Here is a 15,488-nt window from a genome sequence, read left to right on the forward strand (position 1 = left end):
TATATATATATATATATATATATATATATATATATATGAATATATATATATATATAAATATATATATATATATATACTGTGTATATATATAAATATATATATTATATATATATATATATATATATATATATATATACTGTGTATATATATATATATATATATATATATATATATATATAAATATATATATATATATATATATATATATATATATATACTGTGTGTATATATATATATATATATATATATATATATATATACTGTGTGTATATATATACTGTGTATATATATATATATATATATATATATATATATATATATATATATATATATATATATATATATATACTGTGTATATATATATATATATATATATATATATATATATATATATATATATATATATATATATATATATACATTATATATTATATATATTCTATATATATAATATATATATATATATAAATGCGTATAATATATATATATATATATATATATATATATATATATATATTTTATATATATATACTTTATATATTAAACACATTTATATATTTCACCAAAATTTCCTTTAAAATTCTCGCTGCTTGTCTGACATTTTTGTCATCTGTTGTGGGCATTACTAAATGGTAGTTTGGCGTTTTAATAATTTATCACAATAGTAATTTATCACATAAACGAGAAACTATAAACTTTGGTGTTTGAATGATTTTTGTAAGAGATTGAATTGTCCTTCCAATAATTTTGACCTTATGTTTTCATTCTCATTGTTACGTGAATTATTTAAATTATAAAAAAAAATTTCTGAATAATGAGTTTTAAGACTTTATTTCGCAGCTTAAGACTTAAAGGCCTTTTCAGTCTTATAGCTACGCGAAAAAAAAGGAATTTATAGATTTTTTTTTTTTGTAACTGAAAACTAATAATGTATAGAACATTTTTTCAAACAAGTAAATATTTCTTTTTTCTTTTCAGGTCATACTCTCGTAACCATTAAAGTCATTTTGATACATCCATTAAGTTATTCATTACAACTCAAGCTGGTTCAAAGAATCAGTCAAGTGTTAAGTTTACTCGAAAATAGAAAGTAATTTATCGTTTCAACTGTAAAACTCTACCTCGAGAGAGAGAGAGAGAGAGAGAGAGAGAGAGAGAGAGAGAGAGAGAGAGAGAGAGGAGAGAGAGAGAGAGAGAGAGAGAGAGAGAGAGAGAGAGAGAGAGAGAGAGAGAGAGAGTAGTTTCCCTCGTTCAAAACGCTAAATCACATATTGTATTTAAACCCGCCAGCTTCTACACCAAAATATTTGAAAAAGATTTAAGAAAACTACAATATTATGACGTTTTATCCCAATTTATTATTTTAAGCCGATGGTAAAATTATCTACTTATTCAAGTGTTCTTTCTGTGCTTAACCGTATACAGTAATGATTAATAATGTTATTGTGTAGTGTTTTTTACAGTAAATTAATTTGGCGAAATTTTAAATATTTCAGACTTAATTTATTTTGTGTAGTTTTTTTTTTTCAATAAATTAATTTAGCAAAATTTGGACATTTAAGCTTTATATTTGTTTGCTACTTTTTACAGTAAATTGATTTGGCAAAATTTTAGATATTTAAAACTTCTTTATTTTATGTAGTGCTTTTTTACAGTAAATTAATTTGGCAAAATTTGGACATATAAGATTTATATTTGTTAGCTACTTTTTACAGTAAATTAATTTCGTGAAATTTAGATATTTACGACTATTTATATTTGTGTAGTGCTCTTTGCATTAAATTAATTTAGCGAAATTTAGATATCTAAGATTTATATATGTATGGTACTTTTTTCTAGTAAATTAATTTCGCGAAATTTACACATGAAAGACTATTTATATATGTCAATTACTTTTTTTTAAGTAAATTAATATCGTGAAATCAAAATAGTTTAGCTATAAATTGATAATTTATTTGAATAACAAAACAATGATAATTGAAATAACTTGAATGATTATTTTAGTGAATTTGTTAATTAACTTTCATTGTTCAAGTAGATGAATGAATTATGAAAAAATGTAGGAAGGTTTTCAAGAAAGCGATTTATGAAAACATTGTAGATGTTTTAAGGAATCAAAATTATAATTTCTTTTAGATAGTTTGTATTCTTTTTCATTTCCCCTCTAGAGTTGTAGCTTGGCTTGTAATAATAGTAATAATAATAATAATAATAATAATAATAATAATAATAACAATAATAACAATAATATTGGGTTGTATCGAATCAATTTATATAGATTTATCGAAATGACTTAAATTTATATGCAAAGACTTCCAACGATTTGACCTGAAGTTGATGTCGAAGTAAGTTTTTTATTCTATTATTTTTTACTTATTTTCCATATGAGAAAAAGTCGTTTACATATACAGATTCATTAACAAATATAGTCCATAGAATATAGTTGGCTAGAATCTATAATTCATTCAGGTTAGAGAAAAAACTATACTAGTTTTTTTATTTGATTACAGCTCTCATGAAAACCAGGATGAAAATGTTTAACTAAACATTGATTTTAAAAGACAATTGAGTGCACTAAATATTTTGAAAATAACTTAAAAGTCAATATTCATTTTTTCCAATATTGGTTTTAAGTATTTCTATTTACGTATTCATTTGATCATGTTTCTGAAGCGTCTAAAAAGAAAGCAAATATAAGCAAATATAATAAAGGTTTTCCAGTTTCTGATGACTGATTATTTCAACTTTTGCAGGTACCTGAATCTCGCGCAACTGGGCCCCCACATGGGGCCCCTCAACTGGGCCCCCTCAACTGGGCCCCCTCAACTGGGCCCCTCAACTGGGCCCCCTCAACAGGGCCCCCTCAACAGGGCCCCCTCAACTGGGCCCCCTCAACTGGGCCCACTCAACTAGGGCCCCCTCAACTAGGGCCCCCTCAACTGAGGCCCCTCAACTGGGCCCCCACAACAGGGCCCCCTCAATTGGGCCCCCCTCCACAGGACCCCCCTCCACAGGACCCCCCTCCACAGGACCCCCCCTCAACAGGACCTCATAATTGGACCCCATAATTGGATCCCACTCCATACTTCGTAAGGTAAGTCATACATCAATGAAATATACCATCTTAGTATATACTGCATGTCAGTACCTCATATTTATTTAGATTTTTATTATCAGTACACTTGACTGCAGGAGAAAAATATATAAACTTCTTTTTTGTGTAGATATTTATATTATTATTATTATTATTATTATTAGCCAAGCTACAACCCTATTTGGGAAAACAGGATGCTGTAAGCCCAAGGGCTCCACTAGGGAAAATATCCCATTGAGGAAAGGAAACAAGGTAAAATAGAATACTTTAAGAACAGCAATAACACCTAAACAAGTATTAACTGTATAAACTATAAAAACTTTAACACCACAAGAGGAAGAGAAATAAGATGGAATAGTGTGCCCGAGTGTACCCTCAAGAAACATTTATTTGTAAAACAAACACGTTGAACTCATTGTACAAGTTGGTAAATTTCTTCAAAGGTACCCCCAGCCAACAAGGGGGATCTTTGTTCCCTGACATTTTTATTTCCTCTACTTAAGCTACCTTAGTGATTTCCTACTAGTAGATTAGTGATTTTCTCTCTCTCTCTCTCTCTCTCTCTCTCTCTCTCTCTCTCTCCTCTCTCTCTCTCTCTCTCTCTCTCTCTCTCTCTCTCTCTCGTTTTTGACAATGTAATCTGGAAAAGTGATGATAATTTCTGTGAATAAATCATTGCTAATAAAATCTACCTAAATGACAAATGTTGTATTCCTCCTTTGAAGTTATGTCTATGAGAGGTCATTGCAAACTTTCAAAAGCCATGGTCTGAACCTGGTTGAAGATTGCTAGCAAATTTAAGCCAAAAGGCAAATAATGTCAGTCAATGCTTGCTATATTAAAATCGTAAAGTATTTCTCATTGTTTCAAAAGGCTCTTAGGAACCTGGCCAATGTTAATACTAACAGGCATGAGCCAGAATACAAATAATGCAGGCCTATGCTTGCTTGCTATAGGAAAATCTGTGAAGCATTTTTGTTGTCGTTTTAAAAGTCGTTTAGGAACTTGAAAATATCTTTATTGGCTATATGCTGCTAGGCATGTGTGTTAATGTTAGTGAATTCGAGCTAAAAAACACATAACGGTAGCCTATATTTGCTATAGCAAAATCGGTGATGTATTTCGTTTATCGTTTGAAAAGTCTCTTAAAGAAAAGTTTTTGTGCAATATACACGTGTTAAGAATGGTCAGATTAAATAGTTTTGCACGGTCTGTACTTAATTTGTGTTTAGTGATTTGAAGGTATATCTGTATAATTATTAGGAAATTATTCTTTCATGATCTTCCACTGTCTTGGGTCAGAGTTCTCTTGCTTAAAGGTACACTCTGGCACACTATTCTAATGTTTACTTATTTCATTTACTTATTGGGCTATTTTCCCTGTTTGAGCCCTTACAGGGCTAATAGCATCCTGCTTTACCAACTAGGATTGTAGCTTGGATAATAATAATAATAATAATAATAATAATAATAATAATAATAATAATAATAATAATAATAATAATAATAATAATAATAATAATAATAATGATATCTTAATATTAGTGTCCCAATACTGTTCAAGGTTTTAACCCTTCTCATTAAGTATAGATTACGTTTTACGATCTCAGTAGTAATAGTCTATTCTCTTTCGGGTCTCTGGCTGTAATTGACAAACGGGTTGAATAATACATGTCCACTTCTCATTAACCTGAAGTTGTTAGATTCATCCATCACAGTTGAATATGATTTATTGAACGAATGGTGAGGAAGTATACCTTTAATTTTCCCAATCAATAATTATAAAAAGACCTTTGAATTGTATGCAGTATATCTGAAAGTGTGGATAGTATAAATACAGCTCAATTAACCTTTATGGGCTTAATTACTTGGGAAACTGAAAACTAAAATCCTAATTTTAAAACCAATGTATTAGTTAGGAAATGTTGATTGCTTGATAGTTTGACGGTTCACTCGGGGACACTAACTCTGATTTCTCTAACTCTTGTTTTGTTAAAGCTTTTATAGTTTATATAGGAAATATTTATTTTAGTATTGTTAACTGTTCTTATAATTTATTTTTCCTGTTTCCTTTCCTCACTGGGCTATTTTTCCTGTTAGAGCCCTCGTGCTTATGGCATCCTGCTTTTCCAACTAGGGTTGTAGCATAGCAAATAATAATAATAATAATAATAATAATAATAATAATAATATCATACAGACAAACCTTTACACTTTTCAATGTTTTAGACAAATGCTAGTTTTTTCTATAAATTTCCTTAATTATAAGTATGAAATCAAGCTATAATTTACAAAAAAAAATAATCAGAAAGCAATGGTGAGTTCTTTGACATATATTTACGATATTTGAAATGTCATTCGATGTAGGCCGAGTCAGCTTTAGCATGATATGGTATAGATAGATGATTTAGATAGAAAGGTTTAGCAGGAATCCAATATGTATTTTGCATTGTGTAGTAAGTCGTGCAAGAGTTTTTTCATGGCATGTATCGTATGTCGAGTTCATGTTTTCCATCGCATTCCGTGTCGTAAGTAGATTATTTCCCGTGTCGTAAGTCGAGTAAGATTTATGACATAAGTGTTGAATTCGTGTTATTATTTTATGGCATGTCATGTAAATCGAATAAGCCATTTTCGTCTCGTGCGTTAAGTCTAGTAAGTGTTTTGCAGGGCCTATCGTATCACAAGTCGAGTAAGCGTTTTGCATGGCATACTGTGTCGTAAGTAGAGTAAGCATTTTGCATGGCATACTGTGTCGCAAGTAGAGTAAGCGTTTTGCATGGCATACTGTGTCGTAAGTAGAGTAAGCGTCTTGCATAGCATACAGCCTTAATTCAAGTAAGCGTTTTGCATAGTATACTTAGTCATAAGTAATTAGGCGTTTTGCATGGCATACCATGTTGTAAGTAGAGTAAGCCTTTTGCATGGCATACTATGTTGTAATTCAAGTAAACGTTTTGCATGGTCTACTGTGTCTAAAGTAGTGTGTTTTGCATTGCATACCGTGACGCAAGTAGAGTAAGTATTTTACATGGCATACCATCTCGTAATTCAAGTAAGCGTTTTGCATGAGATAGTGTGTCGTAAGTAGAGTAAGTGTTTTGCATGGCATACTGTGTTGTAATTCAATTAAGCGTTTTGCATGGCATACTGGGTTATGGGTAGAGTAAGCATTTTGCATGGCATACTAGGTTATGATTAGAGTAAGCGTTTTGCATGGAATACTGTCGTAATTAAGTGGCCGTTTTGCATGCCATACTGTGTCGTAAGTAGAGTAAGCATTCTGAGCAATGGCATACTGTGTTGTAAATAGAGAAAGCATTTTGCATTGCACACTGTGTCGTAAGTAGAGCAAGCGTTTAGCATGGCATACTGTGTAGTTATTCGAGTAAGCATTTTGGATGGTATACTGTTGTATGTAGAGTTAAGTCTTTTGCATGCCTTACCGTGTCGTAAGTAGAGTTAAGTCTTTTGCATGCCTTACCGTGTCGTAAGTAGAGTAAGGGATTTGCATGCCATACCGTGTTGCAATTCAAGTAAGCGTTTTGCATGGCATTTTGTGACATAAGTAGAGTAAACGTTTTCCATGGCATACTGTTTTGTAATTCAAGTAAGCATTTTGCATGGCATAGTGTTTTTGTAAGTTGAGTAATTATTTTGCATACCATACCGTGTTGTAAGTAGAGTTAAGTGTTTTGCATGGCATACCATGTCGTAAATAAAGTAAGCCTTTCGCATAGCATACCATGTCATAATTCAAGTAAATATTTTGTATGGCATACCGTGTCGTAAGTATAGTAAGCGCTTTGCATGGCATACTGTCGTAAGTAGAGTAAGCGTTTTGCATGGCATACTATGTCGTAAGTAGAGTAAGTGTTTTGCTTGGCATACCAAGTCGTAAATAGAGTAAGCGTTTTACGTGGCATACTGTGTTGTATTTCGAGTAACCATTTGTCATGGCATACTGTCTTAATTCGAGTAAGCGTTTTTCATTGGTATACCATATTTGTTGAGTAACCGTTTGCATGGCATATCGTGTTTTAAGCCGAGTAAGCATTTTGCATGGTACACAGCGTCGTAATTAGAGTAAGCGTTTTGCATGGCATACCATGTCGTATGTTAAGTAATTTTTTTTTTGGCATGTTGTGTAGTAAGTCGAGTGTTTTGTGCCATACCATGTTGTAAGTCGAGTAAGCATTTGTTGAAATTGTAGCTCTGACAAGTTACTTTGCTTGATGCTTTGCTACTATATAATCATGGTTTATTAGTTTTCTGGTAATTTATAGATTACTCATACTAGTTGAGTTTCATTAAGAGTAACCTTGTCAATTTTCTATTGTTTCCTATTTTTTCAATCGACAAAGTCAGCATTTTAAAGGCAGTTAATTTTATTGATCATTCAATATTCAAATAAGTTTTAATTTCTATATGAAATATTTTTTCTTTACAGGTTCATTAATGAAGAATAAGATCTCATTACTCAGACGAAGAGGAAGACACTCAGTAACCTGGAGTTTTTTTCTAAACTGAAAAGTGATACGAGGATAAGACGACTGGAAAAATTACAAAATAGAATATATGCTTTGATGATAATAGATGAATAGATTGCAGGTGCTGTGTATTTTTATTGCAAAGTACTGAAAAAGTAAAACAAATCTTGTAAACAGTATCATAACCAGAGGTTTAAGAGAACCTGAAATTATGAAGTGCTTTGACTAAAGAAGAATAATCAACCCTGGTTATGACGATTAGTGATATAAGGAAACTGGCTGTAGGTGGAACAGCTCACACCATTCTAAAATTTGTTCCTGAAACACTAAAAGACTATTGATGATGATAATGATAAACTTATTCTACCATTGGTCACGTAAGACGTGTGGCAGGTATCATGTCCTGATATCCCCCTACTGTCATATATGGACGTCTTGAGAAGGACTGCAATCTTAAATAGGAGGATGTTTTGTTAACTGATCGTGTACTGATATGCTCATACTGTTAGATATATTGACGTCTTAAGGACGACTTCAATCCTAAACTGAAGGTGGTTTTGTTAATTGATCAGGAGTTGATATCCTCATACTGTCAAAGATATTGACGTCTTAAGGACAACTTCAATCCTAAACTGAAGGAGGTTTTGTTAATTGATCAGGAGTTGATATCCTCATACTGTCAAAGATATTGACGTCTTAAGGACAACTTCAATCCTAAACTGAAGGAGGTTTTGTTAATTGATCAGGTGTTGATATCCTCATACTGTCAAAGATATTGACGTCTTAAGGACAACTTCAATCCTAAACTGAAGGAGGTTTTGTTAATTGATCAGGTGTTGATATCCTCATACTGTCAAAGATATTGACGTCTTAAGGACAACTTCAATCCTAAACTGAAGGAGGTTTTGTTAATTGATCAGGTGTTGATATCCTCATACTGTCAAAGATATTGACGTCTTAAGGACAACTTCAATCCTAATCTGAAGGAGGTTTTGTTAATTGATCAGGTGTTGATATCCTCATACTGTCAAAGATATTGACGTCTTAAGGACAACTTCAATCCTAAACTGAAGGAGGTTTTGTTAATTGATCAGGTGTTGATATCCTCATACTGTCAAAGATATTGACGTCTTAAGGACAACTTCAATCCTAAACTGAAGGAGGTTTTGTTAATTGATCAGGTGTTGATATCCTCATACTGTCAAAGATATTGACGTCTTAAGGACAACTTCAATCCTAATCTGAAGGAGGTTTTGTTAATTGATCAGGTGTTGATATCCTCATACTGTCAAAGATATTGACGTCTTAAGGACAACTTCAATCCTAAACTGAAGGAGGTTTTGTTAATTGATCAGGTGTTGATATCCTCATACTGTCAAAGATATTGACGTCTTAAGGACAACTTCAATCCTAAACTGAAGGAGGTTTTGTTAATTGATCAGGTGTTGATATCCTCATACTGTCAAAGATATTGACGTCTTAAGGACAACTTCAATCCTAAACTGAAGGAGGTTTTGTTAATTGATCAGGTGTTGATATCCTCATACTGTCAAAGATATTGACGTCTTAAGGACAACTTCAATCCTAAACTGAAGGAGGTTTTGTTAACTGATCATGTGCTGACATGTTCATATTGTCAGATATATTAACGTCTTGAGGACGACTTCAATTCTAAACTGTAGAAGGTTTTGTTAAACTGGTCATGCGCTGACATGTTCATACTGTCAGATATGGACGTCTTGAGAAGGACTTCAATCCTAAACTGAAGGTGGTTTTATCTGGTCATGTGTTGACATGTTCATATCGTCAGATATGGACATCTTGAGGATGACTTCAATCCTAAACTGAAGGAGGTTTTGTCAACTGATCATGTGTTGACATGTTCCTGCTGTCAGAAGTATGGGTGTCTTGAAAAGGACTGTAATCCTAAACTGAAGGAAGTTTTGTTAATTGTTCAGGTGCTGATATGCTCATACTGTCAGATATGGACGTCTTGAGGACGACTTCAATCCTAAACTGTAGGAGGTTTTGTTAAACTGGTCATGTGCTGACATGTTCATACTGTCAGATATGGATGTCTTGAGAAGGACTGTAATCCTAAACTGAAGGAGGTTTTAACTGGTCATGTGTTGACATATTCATATCGTCAGATATGGACATCTTGAGGATGACTTCAATCCTAAACTGTAGGAGGTTTTGTTAATTGTTCAGGTGCTGATATCCTCATACTGTCAGATATATTGACGTCTTGAGGACAACTTCAATCCTAAACTGAAGGAGGTTTTGTTAAACTGATCAGGTGCTGACATGTTCGTATCGTCAGATATGGACATCTTGGGATGACTTCAATCCTAAACTGAAGAAGGTTTTTTCAACAGATCATGTGTTGACATGTTCCTGCTGTCAGAAGTATGGGTGTCTTGAAAAGGACTGTAATCCTAAACTGAAGGAGGTTTTGTTAACTGATCATGTGCTAACATGCTAAAACTGTCGGATATGGATTTCTTGAGGAGGATTTCAATCCTAAACTAGAGGAGTTTGTTAACTGATCATGTGCTAACGTGCTAAAACTGTCGGATATGGACGTCTTGAGGAGGAATGCAGTCCTAAACTGAAGGAGGTTTTGTTGACTGAACATATACTGACATGTTCCTGCTGTCAGATTTATGAACGCCTTGAAAAGGACTGTAATCCTAAACTGAAGGTTTTGTTGTTAACATCGTATACTGACATGCTCTTGTCAAAAGATGTTAGAATTTTAGCAACTAACAATGTTGATTGAGCAAAATCTTCAACTGGGCTTGCAGTTAGAATTCATTCTAGTTGACCTAACTGATATCTGTATATATGATAAAGTGTATCATCTTAACAGCATAAAATTTCATAGCTCTTGGGCTGCAGTATTCGAAAAGCATGGTGATAATACGATAGATCATGGCCAATTTATGACAGCAATTTAGGCAGTAATTCAAGACGGGCAATCCGTGTCTGTTAAAATGTAGTATTACTACAGCCAGCGATTTAATACATGGTCTTTACAGGCTGCCTGAAGGCACATACCATGTGTTACACCGAAGACACTAGCAATCTATCACACACGCAGATGATCAAGAAAAGAGCAAAGATTTAGACTTGTGGGGTGAAAGATGAGAAGGACATTTTGTCTACTTTTCCAAGAAAGCAGTTCAAAGAATGGTTGAAGAAACCTGTCGAGTAGGTGATTCGGACTACGGTCTTTTAATCATTCGGGCATTGGGTAACGAGATGACTGAAAAGCAAGATAAATTGGTGAAATAATAACAAGAAAAACATGCCTTGTGAATAATAGCCTACTCTCCCTCAAACTTGAATTTAAGATAAATCGAGCAAACCTTCAAGTCTGAATCATATGGGTTAGTCTTAAGAGCTTTGACACTGAATAATGAAGAACATTAAATAATGATTACATCTGACGTTATACAAAAAGACAAATATAAGGATTTCTAAGCAAAATGCAAAAGCAGACAATTTAATGAGTTAGCACAGGAAGTAAGAGAATACAAAAAACAAGAGACAAAATGGAGTGTGTGACGAAGTTTAATTCAAAGAATGTTGCTGGAGACGTTGATGAAAGGACCAGCGTGATCAGACGAAACTAGAGCCCAAGAAAATCAACGCTGGTCCCATGGAAATCTGTTTTGTCTAAGGTGAGTGTGGAAGTATCAATAAATATTAAATTCTATTGCAGTTATTCAGGAGATTGTAATTAGATAAGGGTACCATGGTGAATTATTTTAATCCCTCAACACATCGCGTTTCACCTAGCGCTCCATCAGTATGTCGCATTAATATATCATATGTAAATCTATATTGTAAACTCCTCTATATATTGTAAATTTGAGGGCATATAAGTTTTATAGTTTTCATATTTTTCAGGTTTCAATTCTTTTAACGGAAAACATTTCTCGGCTCATAAAAGCTTAAAATAGTACTTTTTGATCTTATAAAGGTTTTAGATAGTAATTTTTAGGTTTATTAAAGCTTAAATTTATAAATTGAATAAAAATATGAAAAATAAAAGGGAAAGAAAAATATATCAAATTTTTTCAACTTCAGTTTTCCAGCCATCGTGGGGGCTTGAAACGGAATGCCAGCGAAAACTGAGGGATTACTGTGTTATTTGTTTATGTAATATGCTTACAACGGAAGTTTGAGCACTAATGCAAACTTTGAGTATTAGCCTTAAGAGAAAGATAAATTACAAGACTATAAAATCTATATAGAAAATTTTTGTTTATATTGAATTTGTGAGGTTTTCATTGTTAGGGAATGGAGTTTATATTTATTGAAGTCTTAGTGTATTGTGAATTCCTGCCTAAAAGTTGTAGTGCTCTAAGCAAACTATTTTTTAAGTGAATATTTTCGGATAAAATGATTATGTATTCCCATTTGTAACTATTAATTTATTATTTTGTAAAAGAAATCATTTTTTTGTAAAGGACTTTGAGTTTATATAATGACAAATCAATTTCAACCTTTCTAGTGATCTAAAAATATTTTATATTTTTCATTCATGATTTCTCATACATAGTTTATTTCCTTATTTCCTTTCCTCACTAGGCTCCTCTTCCTGCTGAAAATCTTGGGCTTGTAGCATCTTGCTTTACCAACTTGGGCTGTAGCTTGGCTATTAGTGATAATACAGGTAATCATAATCTATATCTAGATGAATCTGTCATATGCATAAATAATTTTTAAGGATTAGTGGACTGATCTGGTAAAGATTTATTTGTTTTTCATAAAGGGGAGAAATTATTATTGAATCTGTTGAGGAAAATAGATCAAATATAAGAAAAGAATGAATTTTATTTGCTATTCTAGAATCGAATGGAATAAGTTAGCTGTCAAATTTAGAGTACTTAAAAACAAGAATTGGAAAACCCAGATGTAGCCCAACTAGTGAAAATCCTGTCTGAAACTACAAAGCTTTTGAAATTTTTATATTCTTTAGGAAAGGATGGGTTTAGGTACATTGGTATGTGAGGTACTGCAATACTACTGATGCAGCTTTTTTGTATAATTTTGAGCTTCATATGTAGTTGAAGCCTGTCGTTTTCTAATTATAAATAACGCATTGAAATTACAATAGTTTTTTTAGTTAGTTGGGCAATGATGGCATTCTGGATTTTATTGATACCCTTCCTTGCCACTTGACTTATTTAAGAAGATTTTCTTAAATATATTGATAAGTAAGAGTATTTCCTCTCAATTAGTGAAACCAATAGATTAGGAAAAAAATTCTGATAACTTTTTCTCTTTCAGTTTGATCAACTGTGAACGACTCATTTAATTAAATTGAAGAATGAGAATACCTGAGTACATCTTTTTCCCTATCAAGTGTGGACCTAAGTCTGTCTGCTATCTGAATTCACAATATGTCAAGGTAAGGCATTTATCATCCTAGAATTGCTCTGATTAGTTGTGAAAAAGAGAACTTTTTTAAGTGTCTCAAGTAATAGTACAAATTTACAATCTGTGAACGTAGGTTCAGAAGTTATTTGCCTTTTATGAGTGCGATAATTTTTATTCCTGATAATAGTAAGTCTTTTGTCAGGTGCATGTCTCTTTAGACTTTGGTCAGGTGTAACTGTTGAGCTTCTTGGCAAGAAATAATAATAGACAAACATCATTTGAAACGAAGCTAAAATCCTACATGGAATGTAGAAGGCAGTGCTAATAGACAAGAATATATATAAAGTATAATCTATTTTTACTTGAAGGATTCATGGAAGTTTAGTCAAGATATCCAGGGATCTAAAGCCCTGTCCACACGATCGAGCATGCCCGACGGGCAAACAGTGATACCAGACCACAATAGTTAGTAAGAATGAGGGATAATGATGTCAGAAAGTGGGAAAACCACAGACAGGGATCTGGCATCGTACAGTGTTCCCAGATCCCTGCTTTTAGTTTTCCCGCATCTGACGTCACCAACCCTCATTTTCACTAACTATTGTGGCCTGGTATCACTGTTTGCCCGTCGGGCATGCTCGATCGTGTGGACAGGGCTTAAGACCCTACTAAAGATTTAGTTTTTTGGAATCTGTAAATATTAGAATGTTAGTCCTGCCTTCACCTTAGGTAGTAATTTGTCTTATGATAAAATCAGAGTTTGGTACTTGCATATAACTGGGATTATTATTGACCTGTTAACATAAGATGTTGGCATTTTGTGGTAATCTGTTTTTAGAGTACACTCAGGCACACTATTCTACGTTTCATTATTTCCTTTCCTCGCTGGGCTATTTTTCCCTCTTGGAGCAATTGGGTGTATAACTTCATAATAAAAAGAAGAAAAATTTAACTTATACTTAAATGTTATAACAATAAATTTTACATTATCTAACAATATGTCTTTAGTGTAATAAATGTAACAAGTTCGTGAATATTATTTTCTTAATTTTATTTTTTATTTTGATTTTGGTTCAACTTGTAACTCCATTGTGCTATACGAGAATACTGTGTGACCACGTAGATTAACATATACTTGTTTTGGAATCTATTTTCCAAATTGAAAACTAAGCAATTTAACCCATTGTGTGGTCATTCTTGTCATCCTATTAATAAGGCCACAGTGATTTTCGGGACACTACCGAACCTAATACAACCACCTAACCTAGGGCCCTGTACCCCTACCTAGGCCTAGCCCCTGCGACCCCCCCCCCCTTACAGCCACTACCCATCACATCCATCAATAAATAATTTCTCCACAAAATGGTTATAATTTTTGGGTTTTCCACATCAAAATATATACATTGGAATAAAAAAAAACAGAATTCGATAGGCACTCAAACCGAAAAGACCCGAGTGGGATGTCAAAGTACCACTCTGATCAAGTAATTAGTATGGGAGATATTAAAGATAAACACACTTTTTTTGCCTGAAATGCATAAGTTATAAGGTGTTTGAGGTTTGGCTATAGCTTATCCTTATTTAAGGACAAGGTTTTGAAATATATGATTCAATTAACTAATTTTTCTCCATTTCAGGATATAAACTTTCATCTCAAATGAATCCTGGAGCTCCAAAAGGCTAAAAACCTTGCCAAGGATTCAAGTGGAATCCTGGAATTCCTTAAAACTAAAAGCACCACTGAGGATTCAAGTGGAATCCTGGAGTTCCTAAAAGCGAAAAACACCACTGAGGACTCGTGTGGAATCCTGGAGTTCCTTAAAGCTAAAAGCACCACTGACGATTCAAGTGGAATCCTGGAATTCCTAAAAGCTAAAAACAACACTGAGGATTCAAGTGGAATCCTGGAGTTCCTAAAAGCACCACAGAGGATTCAAGTGTAATCCTAGAGATAACTTAAAAATTAAGAAATGATCCGTAAGGTAAGTGATTCATAAACACGTAATATGCGTTCTTGGAGAATATTGAATTTAGATTCTATAGTGATAAAGGAAATGGACTCAGAATTACAGATTTGGAGCTGTTTTGTAAAAACCTAAATTAAAGTAATTGAACATTTTAAACACTGTAGAGGTGAAACTGAAATGATATAACTTAAGGAGAATTTGAAGGTTTTTACTATTCTTATTTTTTATAATTTAACTTCTATATAGAATTAGATGAGACAGAGAAACAAAAATGTCTAATATTCTTAGAATTTTATATAAAAATTGTGTGAAATCTTCAGTTTATAAGACACTAGTCTTCTATCATCTTTTAATTCACCAATGATTGTGAGGCAGTTTTAGTACATATATAAAATGGTTAGGTATTCAAAAAGTTACTTGAGGTAAAAGTTAGCAAAATAGACCAAAAATTATTATGGATTTATAGTTGGAACTAAATTAGACTAGGGAATGGTTTGTGACAATGTCTGTATAATATGCTACCAGATTGTTTGAATTTTTTTTGGT

At 32.8% G+C, this 15,488-nt stretch overlaps 1 long non-coding RNA gene across 2 annotated transcripts; it reads left to right on the forward strand.

Annotated features, from left to right (window-relative positions):
• The first annotated feature begins 1,900 nt into the window (after window positions 1-1,900).
• Window positions 1,901-14,906, forward strand: LOC137628471 (uncharacterized). Of its 2 annotated transcripts, XR_011041376.1 has the most exons (5): window positions 1,901-2,345; window positions 2,754-3,094; window positions 7,545-11,270; window positions 12,886-13,006; window positions 14,613-14,906. It is a non-coding gene; the product is annotated as an uncharacterized lncRNA (long non-coding RNA). The 2 variants fall into 2 exon arrangements; XR_011041375.1 differs by lacking the exons at window positions 1,901-2,345; window positions 2,754-3,094 and adding an exon at window positions 4,729-4,837 and having other exon boundaries at window positions 14,613-14,905.
• The last annotated feature ends 582 nt before the right edge of the window (window positions 14,907-15,488 follow it).

This window comes from Palaemon carinicauda, chromosome 36 (assembly GCF_036898095.1).
Source record: "Palaemon carinicauda isolate YSFRI2023 chromosome 36, ASM3689809v2, whole genome shotgun sequence".
NCBI classification, from domain to species: Eukaryota; Metazoa; Arthropoda; class Malacostraca; order Decapoda; family Palaemonidae; genus Palaemon; species Palaemon carinicauda.